This window comes from Bos indicus x Bos taurus, chromosome 17 (genome assembly GCF_003369695.1).
Source record: "Bos indicus x Bos taurus breed Angus x Brahman F1 hybrid chromosome 17, Bos_hybrid_MaternalHap_v2.0, whole genome shotgun sequence".
Classification (NCBI taxonomy): domain Eukaryota; kingdom Metazoa; phylum Chordata; class Mammalia; order Artiodactyla; family Bovidae; genus Bos; species Bos indicus x Bos taurus.
In genome coordinates this window covers 36,690,374-36,706,801 of record NC_040092.1, presented here as the reverse complement: position 1 = coordinate 36,706,801, position 16,428 = coordinate 36,690,374, and the positions used below count along the sequence as shown (strand labels likewise).

The 16,428-nt window shown below is 36.5% G+C and overlaps 1 pseudogene; it reads left to right on the top strand.

Moving 5' to 3' along the window:
* Positions 1-826: 826 nt before the first annotated feature.
* On the top strand, positions 827-6,048 carry LOC113907737 (annotated as a pseudogene).
* The last annotated feature ends 10,380 nt before the right edge of the window (positions 6,049-16,428 follow it).

The following is a 16,428-nucleotide window of genomic DNA, read 5'->3' as shown; positions in this document are numbered from 1 at the left end:
TTTTATGTCTTTTCTATTCTTTCTAAAAAATTATTTATGTATTTTTGGCCATGCCAGGTCTTTGTTGGAGTGAACAGGCTTTCTCTATTTGCGGGGAGGTGGAGCTCCTCTCCAGCTGTGGTGCACAGGCTTCTCATTGTGATGGCTTCTCTTGCTGCAGAGCATAGGCTCGGTAGTTGTGGTACTCAGGCTTAGTTGCTTCTTGGCATGTGGGATCCTCCCAGATCAGGGATTGAACCCATGTCCCCTGCATTGCACGGTGGATTCTTAACCACTGGACCACCAGGGAAGTTCTTTTTCTGTTCTTAAATGTAGTTATATTTTAGTAACTTACCTTTGTGAAGTAAATACAGAGTTAGTAGAATTTACAAAACTTGCATAATCAAATAAATGATAATATTGTTTTTTCATTTCCTCTGTTGGCTTATGTAATACATGCTACATGCATGGCTCCTACCCTGGGCTTCACGTTGAGTTTCTCAGACTTTGGTTGTTTGTTTGGTACACATTGAAGGTTTGTGGCATCAACCATTTTTCCAACAACATTGTCTCATAGTCTCTGTGTCAGATTTTGGCAATTTTCTCAATATTTCCACCTTTTTCATTATCATCTTTGTTACACTCATCTGTCAGCAGACCTTGCCGAAGGTGTCACCGATGGTAGAGCCCTACAGTGCCCTCTCTCATTCCATCAGCTCTTAGAAAACACAAATGAGACCTGTTGCATTGATAATGAGGGCCATCTGCTACAGGAATCTAAAGCTGACCACACCACTTGTGCTTCCCAGGCCAGCTCAATGCTGATCTGTGACAGCCAGATATGAGCATGGTGCTCTTCCCTTGCCTGCACGTCTTCACCTCACTGACCAACAGGGGCAGCCAGCAAAACCGGGTCCTCAAGGTGCCCGAGCTCACTCACCAGATGTTCCACTCCAAGAACTCAATGGCCACCTGTGACTCCCACCATGGTTACTGCCTGACCTGGGCTGCTAGGTTCAGGGGAAGCATGTCCATGCAGGTGGGCAGTCAACTACTTAACTCCAAAACAAGAGCAGCAGCTATTATTTACAAAACAGACTTATAGGCATAGAAAACAAACTTACGGTTACACGGGGGAAAGGAGAGGAGGGGTAAATCAGGAATTTGGGTTAACAGATACTACTATATATAAAATAGATTAGCAACAAGGACCTACTGTATACCACAGGAAACTATATCTAGTATCTTGTAATAGCCTATAATGTAAAATAATCTAAAAAGAATATATATGTGTGTGTGTGATTGTGTACGATTCACTTTGCTATACACCTGAAACACTGTACATCAACTATACTTCGATTTAAAATGATAAAGTAAAAAGAAAGAACTGCGGGTATTTTTGTCAAGTAAATCCCCAACTACGTGAAAGCAGCTGTCTGTGACCTCCCACCCCAGGGGGTATAAAAGTTCACCACCTTCATTTGCAATAGCCCTGCCACCCTGAGGTGTTCAAGCGTATTTCTGAGAAGTTCATAATCATGTGCAGAGCAAGGTGCACTGGTTAACCAGCAAGGGTTGGATGAAATGAAGTTCCCCCAGACTGACATGAAAGACTCCGCATCAAAGTATCAGCAGTACAAGGATACTGTGACCAAGGAGTCACAAGGACAAGCTGCTTTATTTTATAAAATTGCCACAGCCACCCAATCTTCGGCAACCACCACCTTGATCACCCAGCAGCCACCAACATCAAGGCAACAGCCTCCACCAGCAATTTTATTATGACACACTGAAAGCTCAGATGATGGTTAGCAATTTTAGCAAATACTAAAAGTATTTTTTCTTGTTTTAATTAATTAATTAAACAATTTGGCAGCCTCAAGTCTTAGTTGCTGCAGTCGGGATCTTTGTTACATTATGTGCGACCTTTTGTTGTAGCACTTGGACTCTCTAGTTGTGGTGTGAGGGCTCAGCAGCTGTGGCTCACAGAAGTCAGTTGCTCTATGGCATGTGGGATCTTAGTTCCCTGACCAGGGATCACACCTGTGTCTTCTGCATTGCAAGGTGGCTTCCTAACCACTGGATCACCAGGGAAATCCCAGCAAAGTGTTTTTTAAATTAAGGTATGCACATTTGTTTTTAGACATAATGTTACTGCCCTTAGGCTATTAGTGTAAATATAACTTTTATATTTAGTGGAAACCCCCAAAATTCATGTGACTCACTTTATTGTGGGATTCATTTTATTGCAGTGATCTGGAATCTAACCTGCAACATCTCCAAGGTACGCCTATATTTCTTTAAATTAAGTAGTGCTATTATAAATACAACTAACATAAACGAATCAAACAAAATAAAATCAGAGTGAGCATATATTTCATCAGATAAAGTTGTTCCTTAGCAAGTTATTCCTTAGTTGTTCCTAGTGAATAGCATAGTAAATGTCACCATTAAGTACCAGCCAACACCATGGAATTTTCCAGGCAAGATACTGGAGTGGGTTGCCATTTCCTTCTCCAGAGGATCTTCCCGACACAGGGATCCAACCCAGGTCTCTGCATTGAAGGAAGATTCTTTATCACTTGAGTCACAGGTGGTAAAGTCACAATACAGAAAATTAATAATAGTAAAAATGACAAAGTATTTTGTGTTAAAATTGTTTTTGAGAGTTTCTATTTACTTACTCTTCTGGTTCCAATATACACTAACAACATTGATCACTTATATATTTAATGGATTTCTGCAAATATATGCAATATAAAGACATGTGGCATGCTTTATTGAAAAAAAAAAAAACCAATTTCAGAAATATTTACAGAACCATACACGTATGTAATCATTTACTCAACCATGGATTTAATCTCTTCTTTTACACTGGACAGTGTGCTAACTCTTATAATCAGAAGGATGGAAGAGTTCAAATTCTGGGTGCATTCAAGTCCAGATTCACTTACTAAATTAGTGATTTGAAATAAAGTCACTTTCTTATTCTAATTGCCTTCTGTAAGATGGAAAGTATACATTGATTTGATGAAAATGAAATGAGTTAGCATGAGGATGAACCTCTCACAAATAGTAATATAAATAATTGTTGACAATACCTGTTTTTGTCAACACAGTTTTTTTTTTTTAATAATGCTTAAAGTAGGTAAGAAAAAGGAGAGATAAAAGAAAAATGAGAGATAAGGTTAATTTCAAACTATATTCAGGCTTGAGAGACACTGACCAAATAAGAGGGAGAGGAAAAATCTTGAGGTTTCTGAAGGAGAACAGGGGCAGTCAGTATAAATTGCCTTGGTAAGCATTTTCTTGGTTTGCTTTGCTCACTTCACTTTCAGATAAGAAATAATTATGACAGAGGCAAAGCCATCAGCACTGAAGAGAAGAATCATAAAATGTCCCTAGACACAGAAAATAAAGGCCTTATTAAGCCAAGAAAATATTGATTAAGCTAAATCAGTATTCATCCATGAAAATTTCCAAGGCACAGTATGCATGCATGGTCTTTAGTTTGTAGAGTTAGTTATCACAGACCTCCTTTTATATATTCTTCTCTGGAAAATGTCTCCTCCATTTTTAAAACACATGCTCATTATTGTCATTGGAGAAGACAGATACTGGGAAAGATTGAAGGCAGGAGGGAGGAGAAGGCGATGACAGAAGATGAGATGTTTGGATGGCATCACTGACTTGATGTACATGAGTTGAGCAGGCTCTGGATGTTGGTGATGGATAGCAAAGTCTGGCGTGCTGCAGTCCATTGGGTTGCAAAGAGTCGGACATGACTGAGCCACTGAACCGAACTGATCAATGACATAAAGGACACGGACAGAATGAATAAATACACACAAAAGCCATTATTCCACTTCTAGAAAAAACACTTAACACTGATTTTAGTTCTTGTAATATTAAAGTGAATTATTTTTGTTTTCAAATTACTCTCTTATGGTCAACCCTGCGATAAAATGCTAATTAAAAAAAGATACATTCATGCCTCTTGCTTGAAGTATACCCTAAGTCTTCATCAAGAATTTCTCTTGTGAGGTTTATTTTGTTTCCTTCAATTACAAGTTTTAAGGTCAATGTTTTGAAACTTTAGTGTCTTTCAGCTTTTTAAACTAGTATTTTACCCTTAGATAATAATTTTCTCCTTCTAGGTTCATAACATGATGTTGGGCTACTATTATTAGTCAGGCTTCCCTGGTGGCTTAGATGGTAAAAAAAAATCTGCCTGCAATACAGTTGGGCTACTATGAACAAGGCCAAATGTAGCTGAGGCAAGAACTGGATATTATTGGGTAAATCTTACATAGGTTTTTTTTGGCAGAAGTATATTTAAGCATAGTTCAGTTCAGTTCAGTCACTCAGTTGTGTCCGACTCTTTCCGACCCCATGAATTGCAGCATGCCAGGCCTCCCTGTCCATCACCAACTCCTGGAGTTCACCCAAACTCATGTCCATCGACTCGGTGATTCCATCCAGCCACCTCATCCTCTGTCGTCCCCTTCTCCTCTTGCCCCCAATCCCTCCCAGCATCAGCGTCTTTTCCAATGAGTCAACTCTTCGCATGAGGTGGCCAAAGTACTGGAGTTTCAGCTTTAGCATCATTCCTTCCAAAAAAACACCCAGGACTGATCTCCTTTAGAATGGACTGGTTGGATCTCTTTGCAGTCCAAGGGACTCTCAAGAGTCTTTTCCAATACCACAGTTCAAAAGTATTAGCAGTAATTAAATCGAGAAAAAGGGCTAATATATTTATTAAACAAATACTTATATTAGGTAGGTGCAAATGAAATTGTGGCTTTTGCATTGTTGAAATTTGTCATTCTATATTGGAATATGTCCTCAATAAATGTGGTTATGTTATACATCATTTTAATCTGCATTTCCCTCTTTTTGAGTTTTTTTTCTAATGATTTATTACTCACTGTTTATTTTATATTTATTTTAGATTATGAAAATGATGTCAGACAAAAAGCAAATTAGAGTAATTTTCTTATTTGAGTTCAAAATAGTTCATAAGGCAGCAGAGACAACTCACAATATCAATAGCGCATTTAGCCACAGAACTGCTAACTAACATACAATGCAGTGGTGGTTCAAGGAGTTTTACAGAGGAGACAGAGGCTTGAAGATGAGGAGTGTAGTGGCCAGTCATCAGAAGTTGACAACAACCAACTGAGAGCCATCATCGAAGCTGATCTTCTTACAAGTACACAAGAATTTGACGAAGAACTCAATGTCAACCATCCCGATGGTTGTTCAGCATTTGAAGCAAATTGGAAAGGTGATAAAGCTTGACAGTGGGTGCCTCATGAGCTGACCACAAATCAAAATACTTGTCATTTTAAAGTTTCATCTTATCTGATTCTAAGCAACAATGAACTATTTCTCAATTGGATTGTGACATGCAACAAAAAGTGGTTTTATATGACAAAGTGGCTACCAGTTCAGTGGTTGGACTGAGAAGAAACTCCAAAGCACTTCCAAAGCCAAGTTTGCACCAAAAGGAAGGGCACAGTCACTGTTTAATGGTCTGCTGCTGGTCTGATCCACTACAGCTTCCTGAATCCTGGTGAAACCATTATATCTAAGTATGCTCAGCAAATTGATGAGATGCCCCGAGAGCTGCAATGCCTGTGGCTGACATTGGTCCACAGAATGGGCCCTATTCTCCATGACAACGCCTAACTGCACATTGCACAATTAGCACTTCAAAAGTTGTGTGTACCTATGACTGATTCATGTTGATGTATGGAGAAACCAACACAATATTGTAAAGCAATTACTCTTCAATTAAATATACATATATTTAAAAGTTGAACGAATTGGGCTATGAAGTTTTGCCTCATCTGCCATATTCACCTGACCTTTTGCCAACTGACTACCACTTTTTCAAGCATCTCAACAACTTTTTGCAGGGAATATGCTTCCACAACCAGCAGGAGGCAGAAAATGATTTCCAAGAGTTCATCAAATCCCAAAGCATGGATTTTTATGCTACAGGAATAAGCAAACATTTCGCATTGGTAAAAATATGTTGATTGTAATGGTTCCTATTTTGATTAATAAAGATGTGTTTGGGCCTACTTATAATGATTTGAAATTCATGGTTCAAAACTGCAATTCCTTTTGCCCCAACCTAATAGGCAAGTATCCATGTGCCAGACACTTTTCTATGTGTTGAGGATAAAGAAGAGAATAAAATGCACAAAAATCCCTGCCACTTTAAGCACACTTTAAGCACACTTAAAGCACGCTTTAAGAGTGCTGAAAAGATATATTTTTTCCTTGCTTTATGAATCTAAGTTTATAAGTAATAGGCAATCATGACATTGGTTATAGAGGATTTCAGTGAATTTTAGGTAATTCAAACCAATTTTATGCAACACAATTTCATGCAGGATGGAGCAGACAGAAGTCTAACTCAAACAAGCATCACAGATCAGCATCCAAAGACTAAATATAATGGAGCAGGATGAATAAGGAATGAGCTTGGTACCAATAGTGAACCTGGGGTGGAAATAGGAATACTAGATGCCCTGTGTCTCAGTCTTATCCTCCCTCAGAATACAAAAACAAATCGTCAAGCAAAGCAAGGCTTACCACAGAGTTTCCTAGATGATTGAAGCAGCTCTCTGGCAAGGTGGCACATTTAAAAGTGGAATTCAAAATTTATACACTTTCTCCTTTCAAGTCAACTTTTAGAAATCAATTACTCTAGATAGTTTATATTTTTCATTGAAAAGAAGAAAGTTCAGATTTAGTTTTAATTGTCATTATAGAAAATAGTAAAATCTCCTAGTTCTATATTTTCTATTGAATTATCAATTATGTGGAACAAGCAACTGTTTCTGCATTGTTGTCATAGGAGGTTAAAATTACGAAGAAAGCTAATTCATCCCTGAAAAACTACAGTTAAATCACAGGAAGCACGACATTTGGAGATTCTAGGGTAAGGCGACATTCACTTTGTCCTTCAGATTGTTGCTTCTGTACAAACATGGCTTTTTGGTTGGAATTTGTGTTTGACAGCCCTGTAATGTAATTTTTCAGAATGTGTTGAAGTGGAACCCAATATCGTTGGTCTTGTTCAGTAGATTTTCTGCCTGATGAAACATACCATTACTGTTCTTTGTATTTTTACAACCAATAAAAAATGGATTATTTCAATTTTTGGAGTTCTTAAAAGAACACATAATTTTCCAGAAAATAAAGATCATGTGGCAGCTCCTATATTTGTTCATGATTGAGCATTGATTGACTTTCATCTGTAAAAAGTTGCCTATGTAGAGTTCCATTTTGGTACTACTTGTCCCAGCAGTTGAATCCCAGGGACGGGGGAGCCTGGTGGGCTGCCGTCTATGGGGTCGCACAGAGTCGGACACGACTGAAGCGACTTAACAGCAACAACAGCAGCATATTGGCTTAAGGAATACATGTGATTGGAAGGAAAACTCTGTGAGATGATTTAAAGGGTGTTCATGTAAACCTCACTCGTAAGTACAGAGAATCGATAAGGCATTTTACAATATAAAAGCAATTCATAATCTAAGAAGAGAAATGAAGTTGAGTCAAATAAAAATGCCAAGTGAAAAAACATTGAGGTCTGTTGGGAAAAGAAAGCAGAGATAGGCTGAGGACTTTGGAGCTAAGAGGTCAGGTGTAGGTCATGTGCTATTAGAGGAACACATAGGTTTGTCTGGCTGGGAATCTAACATAAAAAAGATTTATAACTTAACTTCTTCCATCAGGTTAATCAAGATTACCTTTGTGACTATGAATCTTTGACAATTTGAAAAAGAGTCTGTTATTGGACATTATTTCAATTTTCAAATGTTTTTCAAATTGCTTTTTGCCACCTGTCTGTGTCACCTTAAATCTATCTCTTGACATTTGAATTGTAACTTTAATCAATCTATTAAGTACAGTGAACTTGGGAATAAAATAAATAAAATACCTTATTATTATAAGAGAGATCTAAACAGCAGTGAGTTTTTGATATAATAAACATATAAAAATTCTTATTTGTATTCATCCTCTATCAATACTTTTAAACATGAAGATATTATATATAGATAAAATCATGATGCTGAAATGATAGTCAAGTTATGTAAAAAAATGGACATCTTAGAACTTCAGCATAAGATGTCATCATATAAGATTAATTATTTTTCATAGTTGGAACACATGCATAAGGTGTTAGCACAGAAGTATTATTAATTAGATTACCTGGACTATATATTGTGGTCCAAACTGTGTAATCAAGCTTGTTTTTTTTTTAAAAAAACTTTCATTAATTTTTCTGATGGGCTCTGGGAAGCTTGGGATTCCTTGGTTGCTCAGTGGTAAAGAATCTGCCACCAGGCAGGAGACCTGGGTTAAGAAGATCCCAAGGAGAAGGAAATGGCAACCTACTCCAGTACTTTTCCCTGGGAAATGCCATGGACAGAGGAGCCTGGCAGGCTACAGTCCAAGGAGTCACAAAAGAGTATACAACTTAGTGACTAAACAACAACCAGGATGCTTAGACAGATACAAGAACCTCCTGGTGTTTCCCAAGCTTACCTTAATCAGGTAACCATCCATGTGAAGTCATTTGAAAATGAAGCAAGCATAAACTTCTGGGCCTTTTTAAAGAGAATGTAAAACATTCACTTTGCTTGAGTCAGAGCTATTCCATGTGGTTTCACAGAGCTATTCCATGTGGTTTTCATGTGAATTAAATGAGATAATACACCCAGGGGCTTAGTATACTGCCTAGTTTGATATGTTTTATAGTTAAACACTATTTCTATACCTTACAGTTTTAAGGTAAAATTTAAATTTCTCATGCCATACAGCAGTTCAGCACCAAGATATCTATGCAAAGGAAATTAAAATTTTGTTTACATAACTACATACACCCAAATACTCACAGTGGTATTATTCATAACAGTCAAGGGCTAGAAATGTCTCCATTTCCATCAACTGGTAAATGATAAATAAAATGTGTGCTGGTTGCATATTGTATCACATAAAATCCAAGTGCATTTAAAACCTAAGAACATGATCTTATTTGGGAAATATGTTATTCACAGATGTAACCAGTTAAACAAGGTCATGCTAAATTAACTTGGATCCTAATCCAATGATTGGCATTTTAAAAATTCTTTATATTTTAAATTTATTTATTCTAATTAAAGGATGATTAATTTACAATATTGTGATGGTTTTTGTCTTACATCAATGTGAATCAGTCATAGGTATACATGTGTGCCCTCCATCCTGAAACCCCTCCAACCTCCCTCTCCATCCCATTCCTCCAGGTTGTCACAGAGCACAAGTTTTGTGTGCCCTGTGTCATACATCAAACTCACACTGGTTTTCTGGTTTACATAGGATAATGTATGTGTTTCAAGGCTATTCTCTCAAATCATACCACCCTCTGATGTTAAAAGGAAATAGAGGAGACACAGACAAGCTGGAAGAACTCCATTGATAATGGAGATAGAGACTGGAGTAATGCCTTTATCATCCCTGAAACACCAAGGATTCCTGGCAACACCATTCAGATACAAAAAGAAGTACATTATCCACATATAATAAAGTATGGATGAGTTTCAAAATACTGTGTTAATAGAAAGAAACCAGACTTAAAAGATCATATACTGCATGGTTCTATTTATATGGAAGGTCTGCCTGTAGAGGTAGGAAGTATAGATTAGCTGTTTTCTGGCAAAGCAGGTGAGAAGTATTGTCTGCAAATGAACAGAAAAAAAATCTCTCTGGTGACGACAATGTCAAACTGAATTGTTTTGATATACATCTCTTCAAATTTACTAATAATCATTGAATTATGTAGACACATGAGTAAATTTTATGTTTATTATACTTCAATACAATTCTATTTATTATAAAGAAGAAAAGTTGCTGTGAAGAAGAGTAATAAAAATAATTAAAGTGAAAAATGATGTTGTACCTGACAATGTAAATAAGAGTCACAGATTGGGGGAAAAATCTATAAATCTAGACTCTTTTTATCCTGGATAGTTTTTTACTTGTTTTTCAAATCCTTAAAAATGTGTATTTTGTTTTTAAATCAATGCATACATCATCTAGACAGAAATCAATAGAGAAATAGCAGACTTCAATGACAAATTAGATCAGATTAACCAAACATATAGAGAATATTTCATTCAAAAGCAGTAAAATATACATTCTTCTCAAGAGCACATGAAACATTATCTATAGGATGTGACATGTTAGGTTACAAAACAAGTCTGAATAGATTCCATAAAGTTGAAGTCATATCACACATTTTCTCTGACCACAAAAGTGTGAAACTAGAAATCAATTGCAAGAAAAAAATGATAAAACCACAAAAAAGGATTAAACTACATGATCTTGAACAACTAATTGGTCATCAAATTTATTAAAGGAGAATGAAAAAATTCCTAGATACAAATGGAAACAGAGCCCCAAATATCTATGGGGTTCAGAAAAGTGAGTCTAAGAGGAAAGTTCATAGCAATGCAGGCCTACGTCAATAAACTAGCAAAATCTCAAATAAATAATCTAACTTTACATACAGAGGAACTAGAAATAAAAGAACAAACAAACCCTCAAATTAGTATAAGGAAGGAAATATTATAGATGAGAATGAAAATGAGCACAATCAAGACCAAAAAAATGTAGAAGGATCAATGAAACTACGATAAAAACTAGTTGTTTGAAAAAGTATACAAAATGGACAAACCTTTAGCTAGACCGACCAAGGAAGAAAGGGAGGGGAATCAAATAAAATCATAAGTGAAAAGTGGAAATTACAACTGAAACCACAGAAATACAAAGGATAATAGACTATTTTGAAAATGGGCAACCTAAAAGAAAGGGGCAATTTCCTAAATTATCCCTTCGAAGATAAACAATCTTCTAAGATTAAATCATGAAGAAATACAAAATCTGAATTACATGAATTACTAGTAAGGGGATTGAAATAGTAATCCATAGTCTGTCAACAACAACAAAAAAAACCCAGACCAAACTGGTTCACTGTCAAAGTCTACAAACTATTCACAGAAGATTTAATGCTTATTCTTCCAAAATCCTTAAAAAAAAAAACAAGCACAGGAAACCATCCAGCACATTTTAGAATGTCAGCATCACCCAGATACCAAAACCAGATGAAGATATAACAACAACAAAAATTTACAGGCTAATAAAGTGAAGTGAAGTTGCTCAGTCGTGTCTGACTCTCTGCAACCCCATGGACTGTAGCCTACCAGGATCCTCAGTCCATGGGATTTTCCAAGAAAGAGTACTGGAGTAGGTTGCCATTTCCTTTTCCAGGGGATCTTCCTGACCCAGGGATCGAACCTGGGTCTCCCACATTGTAGGCAGATGCTTTACTGTCTGAGCTACCAGGGAAGCCCACAGGCTAATAAGCTTACTGTTAAATAAATGCATAATTCTCAACAAAATATTAGCAAATCAAGTCTAACAATAAATTAAAAGGATCATATATCACGCTGGATTTATTCCAAGGATGCTAAAATGACTCAGCATCTGCAAATCAGCCAAGATGATATAACACATTAACAAAACGAAGGATTAAACTTGCATTATCATGTCAATAGTTGTAGAAAAAATATTTGACAAAATTTAACAACTGCATCATTTAAAAAATCTCTCAACAAAACTGGTATAGAACAAACATGCCTCAACATAGTAAAGGCCATATATGAAAAATCTACCATTAACATCATACTCAAAAATGAAGTGCTGAAAACCTTATTACTAAGATAAGAAATAAGACAAAGATATACATTCTACTGTTGCGGTCCTTTAATGGACCGGAACCTGGTGGTCTGGAGTTGAGATAAGAAAGTGAAAGAGAGAAAGAAGCTAATATTCCCTGGTTTACGCAGAGAACCAATAAAACCCTAGAACAGGGCTTGCACTGCTCATGAAGGCACAGGGTACCCTCTCAAGGAGGTCTTGAAAGCCTGGGCAGGAGAGTGAGCTCAGTGCATTTCCATCCTCCAGAGAATCAGCCAGAGGGAGGGAGATAGAGAGAGAGAGAGAAAGAAAGACACGGGGACCCAAGCCTCTGGTGGAGGAAGGGTGTTTTAATGATCTTTCTGTGAGTGTATATAGGCTTTGTACAAGGAATTTCTTTCGACAATGATAAAGATCAGAAAACCAAATGTACAACAACTGTTATCAAAGGATTACGGGATTAACAATGGTCATAAGGTCAGGAGACAATCATATCTCAAGAAAGAGGATCGAGACTAAGCAGTTTTGTCCTAAGGAGAATGTTTACTGAAGGAGATTCATGCATGTGTTTTATCCTATGACCTCAGTCCTGGGAGCAGCATGCCGTTCCACTGGTTCCTGTTGCCAGGAACTGATAAGGAATGGAGGATTTATGAGAAACAGCATGCAGAAATACTCCTGTTAAACATTCCCTGACACTCTACCACTTTTACTTAACATTACCTATGAAGTATTTGATACAATCAGACAAGATAAGAAGATCAAAGGCATACAAATTGAAAAAGAAGCAAAATTGTCACTGTTTGCAGCTGACATGATCCTATATACAGAAAATCTTAAGCACGCAACCAAAATTTAAGGAAGTCATTTAAATTTAATGTATATGAAATGCATATACAGAAATATGTGGCATTTATATACATAAATAATGGACCATCAGAAAGAGAAGCTAAGAAAATAATTACATTTACAAATGCACCAAAAAGAATAAAATACTTTGGAACAAATTTTACCAAGTAGATGAAAGACTTGTACTCTGAAAACTGCAGAACACTGATGAAAGAAATTGAAGACAACTCAGATAAATAGAAAAATATTCTTTATAAATTGGAAGGATTAATAATATTAATGTCTATACTACTCAAAACAATTTAAATATTTAGTGTAATAACTACCAAAATTCCAATGTCATTTTTCTCAGAAACCCTAATCCTAAAATCTGTGTTAAACCAAAAAATACCCTAAATAGAGCAATCTTGAGAAAGGAGAACAAAGCCAGAGGTATCACCTTTCTTGACTTCAAACTGTTAATACTAAGTTATAGTAATCAAAACGATATGGCCCCAGCACAAAAACAGACGCCAAAATCAATGCATCAGAACAGAAATCTCAAAAATAAGCTAGGCTTACATGGTCAATTAATATTATGACAAGAATTCAAAGATAGATAGAGGGAAAGTCAGTGTTTTTAATAAAAGGTGTTGAGAAAATTGGACAGCTACATGCAAAAGAATGAAATTATACTACTTTATCATGCCATCTGTAAAATGGCATAAATACTTAAATGTAAGACCTGAAAGCATTAAACTCCTAGAAGAAGATATGGATGGCAATCTCACAGACATTGGTCTTAGAGATGTTTTTGTGGATCTACCTCTACACCAAGGACAACAAAGCAAAAGTAAAACAAATAGGACTCTAGCAAACTAAAAACAATAAAGGGAGTGATCAACAAAAAGAAAAAGTAACTTACTGAATGGGAGAAAATAATTGCAAATCATGTATAGAGTAAGAGATTACTAGTCAAAAATATAAAGAACTCATGGAACTTAACAACACTGACATCAAGAAACATTCTTATTAAAAATGGGAAGGGAATCTGAATCGACATCTTTTTCCAGAGATAACATACAGATGGTCAACAGATACATGAAAAGATATTCAACATCACTAATCATTCAGTTCAGTTCAGTCGCTCAGTTGTATCTGACTCTTTGTGACCCCATGAATCGCTGCATGCCAGACCTCCCTGTCCATCACCAGCTCCCAGAGTTCACCCAAACTCATGTGCTCCGAGTCAGTGATGTCATCCAGGCATCTAATCCTCTGTCGTCCCCTTCTCCTCCTGCTCCCAATCCTTCCCAGCATCAGGGTCTTTTCCAATGAGTCAAGCCTTCACATGAGGTGGCCAAAGTATTGGAGTTTCAGCCTCAGCATCAGTCCTTCAAATGAACACTCAGGACTGATCTCCTTTAGGATGGACTGATTGGATCTCCTTGCAGGGGACTCTCAAGAGTCTTCTCCAACACCACAGTTCAAAAGCATCAATTCCTCGGGCTCAGCTTTCTTCACAGTCCAACTCTCACATCCATACATGACCACTGGAAAAACCATAGCCTTGACTAAATGGACCTTTGTTGGCAAAGGAATGTCTCTGCTTTTGAATATGCTGTCTAGGTTGGTCATAACTTTCCTTCCAAGGAGTAAGCATCTTTTAATTTCATGGCTGCAATCAGCATCTGCAGTGATTTTGGAGCCCCAAAAAATAAAGTCTGACACTGTTTCCACTGTTTCCACAACTATTTCCCATGAAGTGATGGGACCAGATGCCATGATCCAATCATTAGGGAACTGTAAATCAAAATCACAATGAGATATCACCTCATACCTGTTAGAATGGCTATTATCAAGAAGACAATCACTAATGAGTTTTGGAGAGGATGCAGAGAAAAGGGATCTTTTGTATACTGTTGTTGGGACTATAATCTGGTGCAGCCACTTTGGAAAAAGTATGGACAGTCCTCAAACAATCACGAATAGAACTACCATATGACTTACTATTACATACTTGAGTATTTATCCAAAGAATATAAAAACAGATTCAAAAAGATTCATTATTTACAATAATGTTTACTGTAGCATTATTTATAACAGCCGAGATATGGAAACAACTTGCATCCATGGATGGATAAATGGGTAACAATATGTGTATCTATGTGCAAGTGAATACTGCTCAGCCATATAAAAGAATGAAATCCTGTAATTTGTGACAACATAGATGGAGCGTGAAGGTTTTTATATTCAGTGAAATGTTAGACAGAGAAAGACAAATACTGTATGATTTCATTCATATGAGGAAAACCAAAACAGACAAAATATAAAACAAACTCATATACACAGAGAATATCCATACAGAAAACATTCTATTTATTATGTGCCAATATGCCATAAAATCTGGAGCATAACAAAATCTCTTGTATTTGAGGAGACTGTTCTGAGTGGTATATAAAAGAATTAGCACTTCAAATCAGCTAGATAAACAGAGGGAAATTATCAATATTTAAATATAAAGCATGATTTACATAAAATCCTCAATCCTCAAATCCCTTACTTTGCAATAAAGTAAATGTGTGACACTTTTGTTCTACAAAATACCTACTCGATTTTTGCTCATTTGTTGCCCCCACTTCTCCAGTATAACCTGTAAGTTGGGCCCAAATATAAACTTTATTTTGTCTAGTCATGCCATTTTCAACTATCTGTCTATCTATCTATCTATATTTTACACATACACTGGGTTGGCCAAAAAGTTCATTTGGATTCTTCGATAAGATGTTACAGAGAAATCAAAGCAAACTTTTTGGCCAACCCAATATAAATATGTTTATATTAGGTCAATAAATCAAAAACTCCACTCAGTTTAATTAAAATATATTCTAGTCCCATAAGTACTAAATATGCATTTATACCATATGCAGTTATGATGCATGGCTTTCCCTGTTCAATTCTTCCATATTTCTTGCATCACCTAGGCTAAGTAGAACAGAGAGTAACAGATATCATGGTAGGGGCTGCACATGAGAAAAAGCAGTCTCATTATAGAACCTATTCTTGCCAGGGAAATCTTATAGGAAAGGCTAAACCACTTTGTGTAATAAATAGTAGATTGCTACACATTTTTTGTAACTTCAACAAATTGACCTTTAAAAAAATTGTTATGTTCTATAATATCAAGTAATATCGAGTAAAGTTTAGGGAATACATGTTTCTAGGTGCAATGTTCATAGAAATTTCATTGTTTTTTCTCTTAATTAGGAATAATTTTTTATAATACAATTTAACTCATATCGCTGGTGATAAGGGCAGTTCTGCAGATAACAGAAACACAATTGGAAGAAATTAGATGCAGTAGTTTCTATAAGTATAAGAAAGCCATCTTGTAGAATCATTGTGGAAGTACAGTAGATATTAAATGTCAAAAAGGCTAAGGATATTAATAAAAATAGATATTAATAGAGAATGAAAAGTTAATAAAACCACTAGGCAATGTGATCATAGTCTATAAAATAGGAATCTGATGTGCAGACAGCTGCTGTGTCACTTTGCTGTGGAGATCAAGCAGCTACACCTGCTTTTTCCTTCCTGGAGGGGAAGAGGGCATAGGGCCAGCTAATCACCTGGCACCAAATAATGTGATAAACAGTCTGTGTGTGTGTGTACAGATGAAAAAGAAAATAAAGAAAAGCAACATGTTTCTAAGTTTGTGCTGTGCTGTGCTTAGTCACGACTCAGTCATGTCCGACTCTTTGCTACTGCATGGACTGTAGCCTGCCAGGGCTACAGTCCTATCCTCTGTCCATGGGATCCTCCAGGCAAGAATACTGGAGTGGATTGCTATGCCCTCCTCCA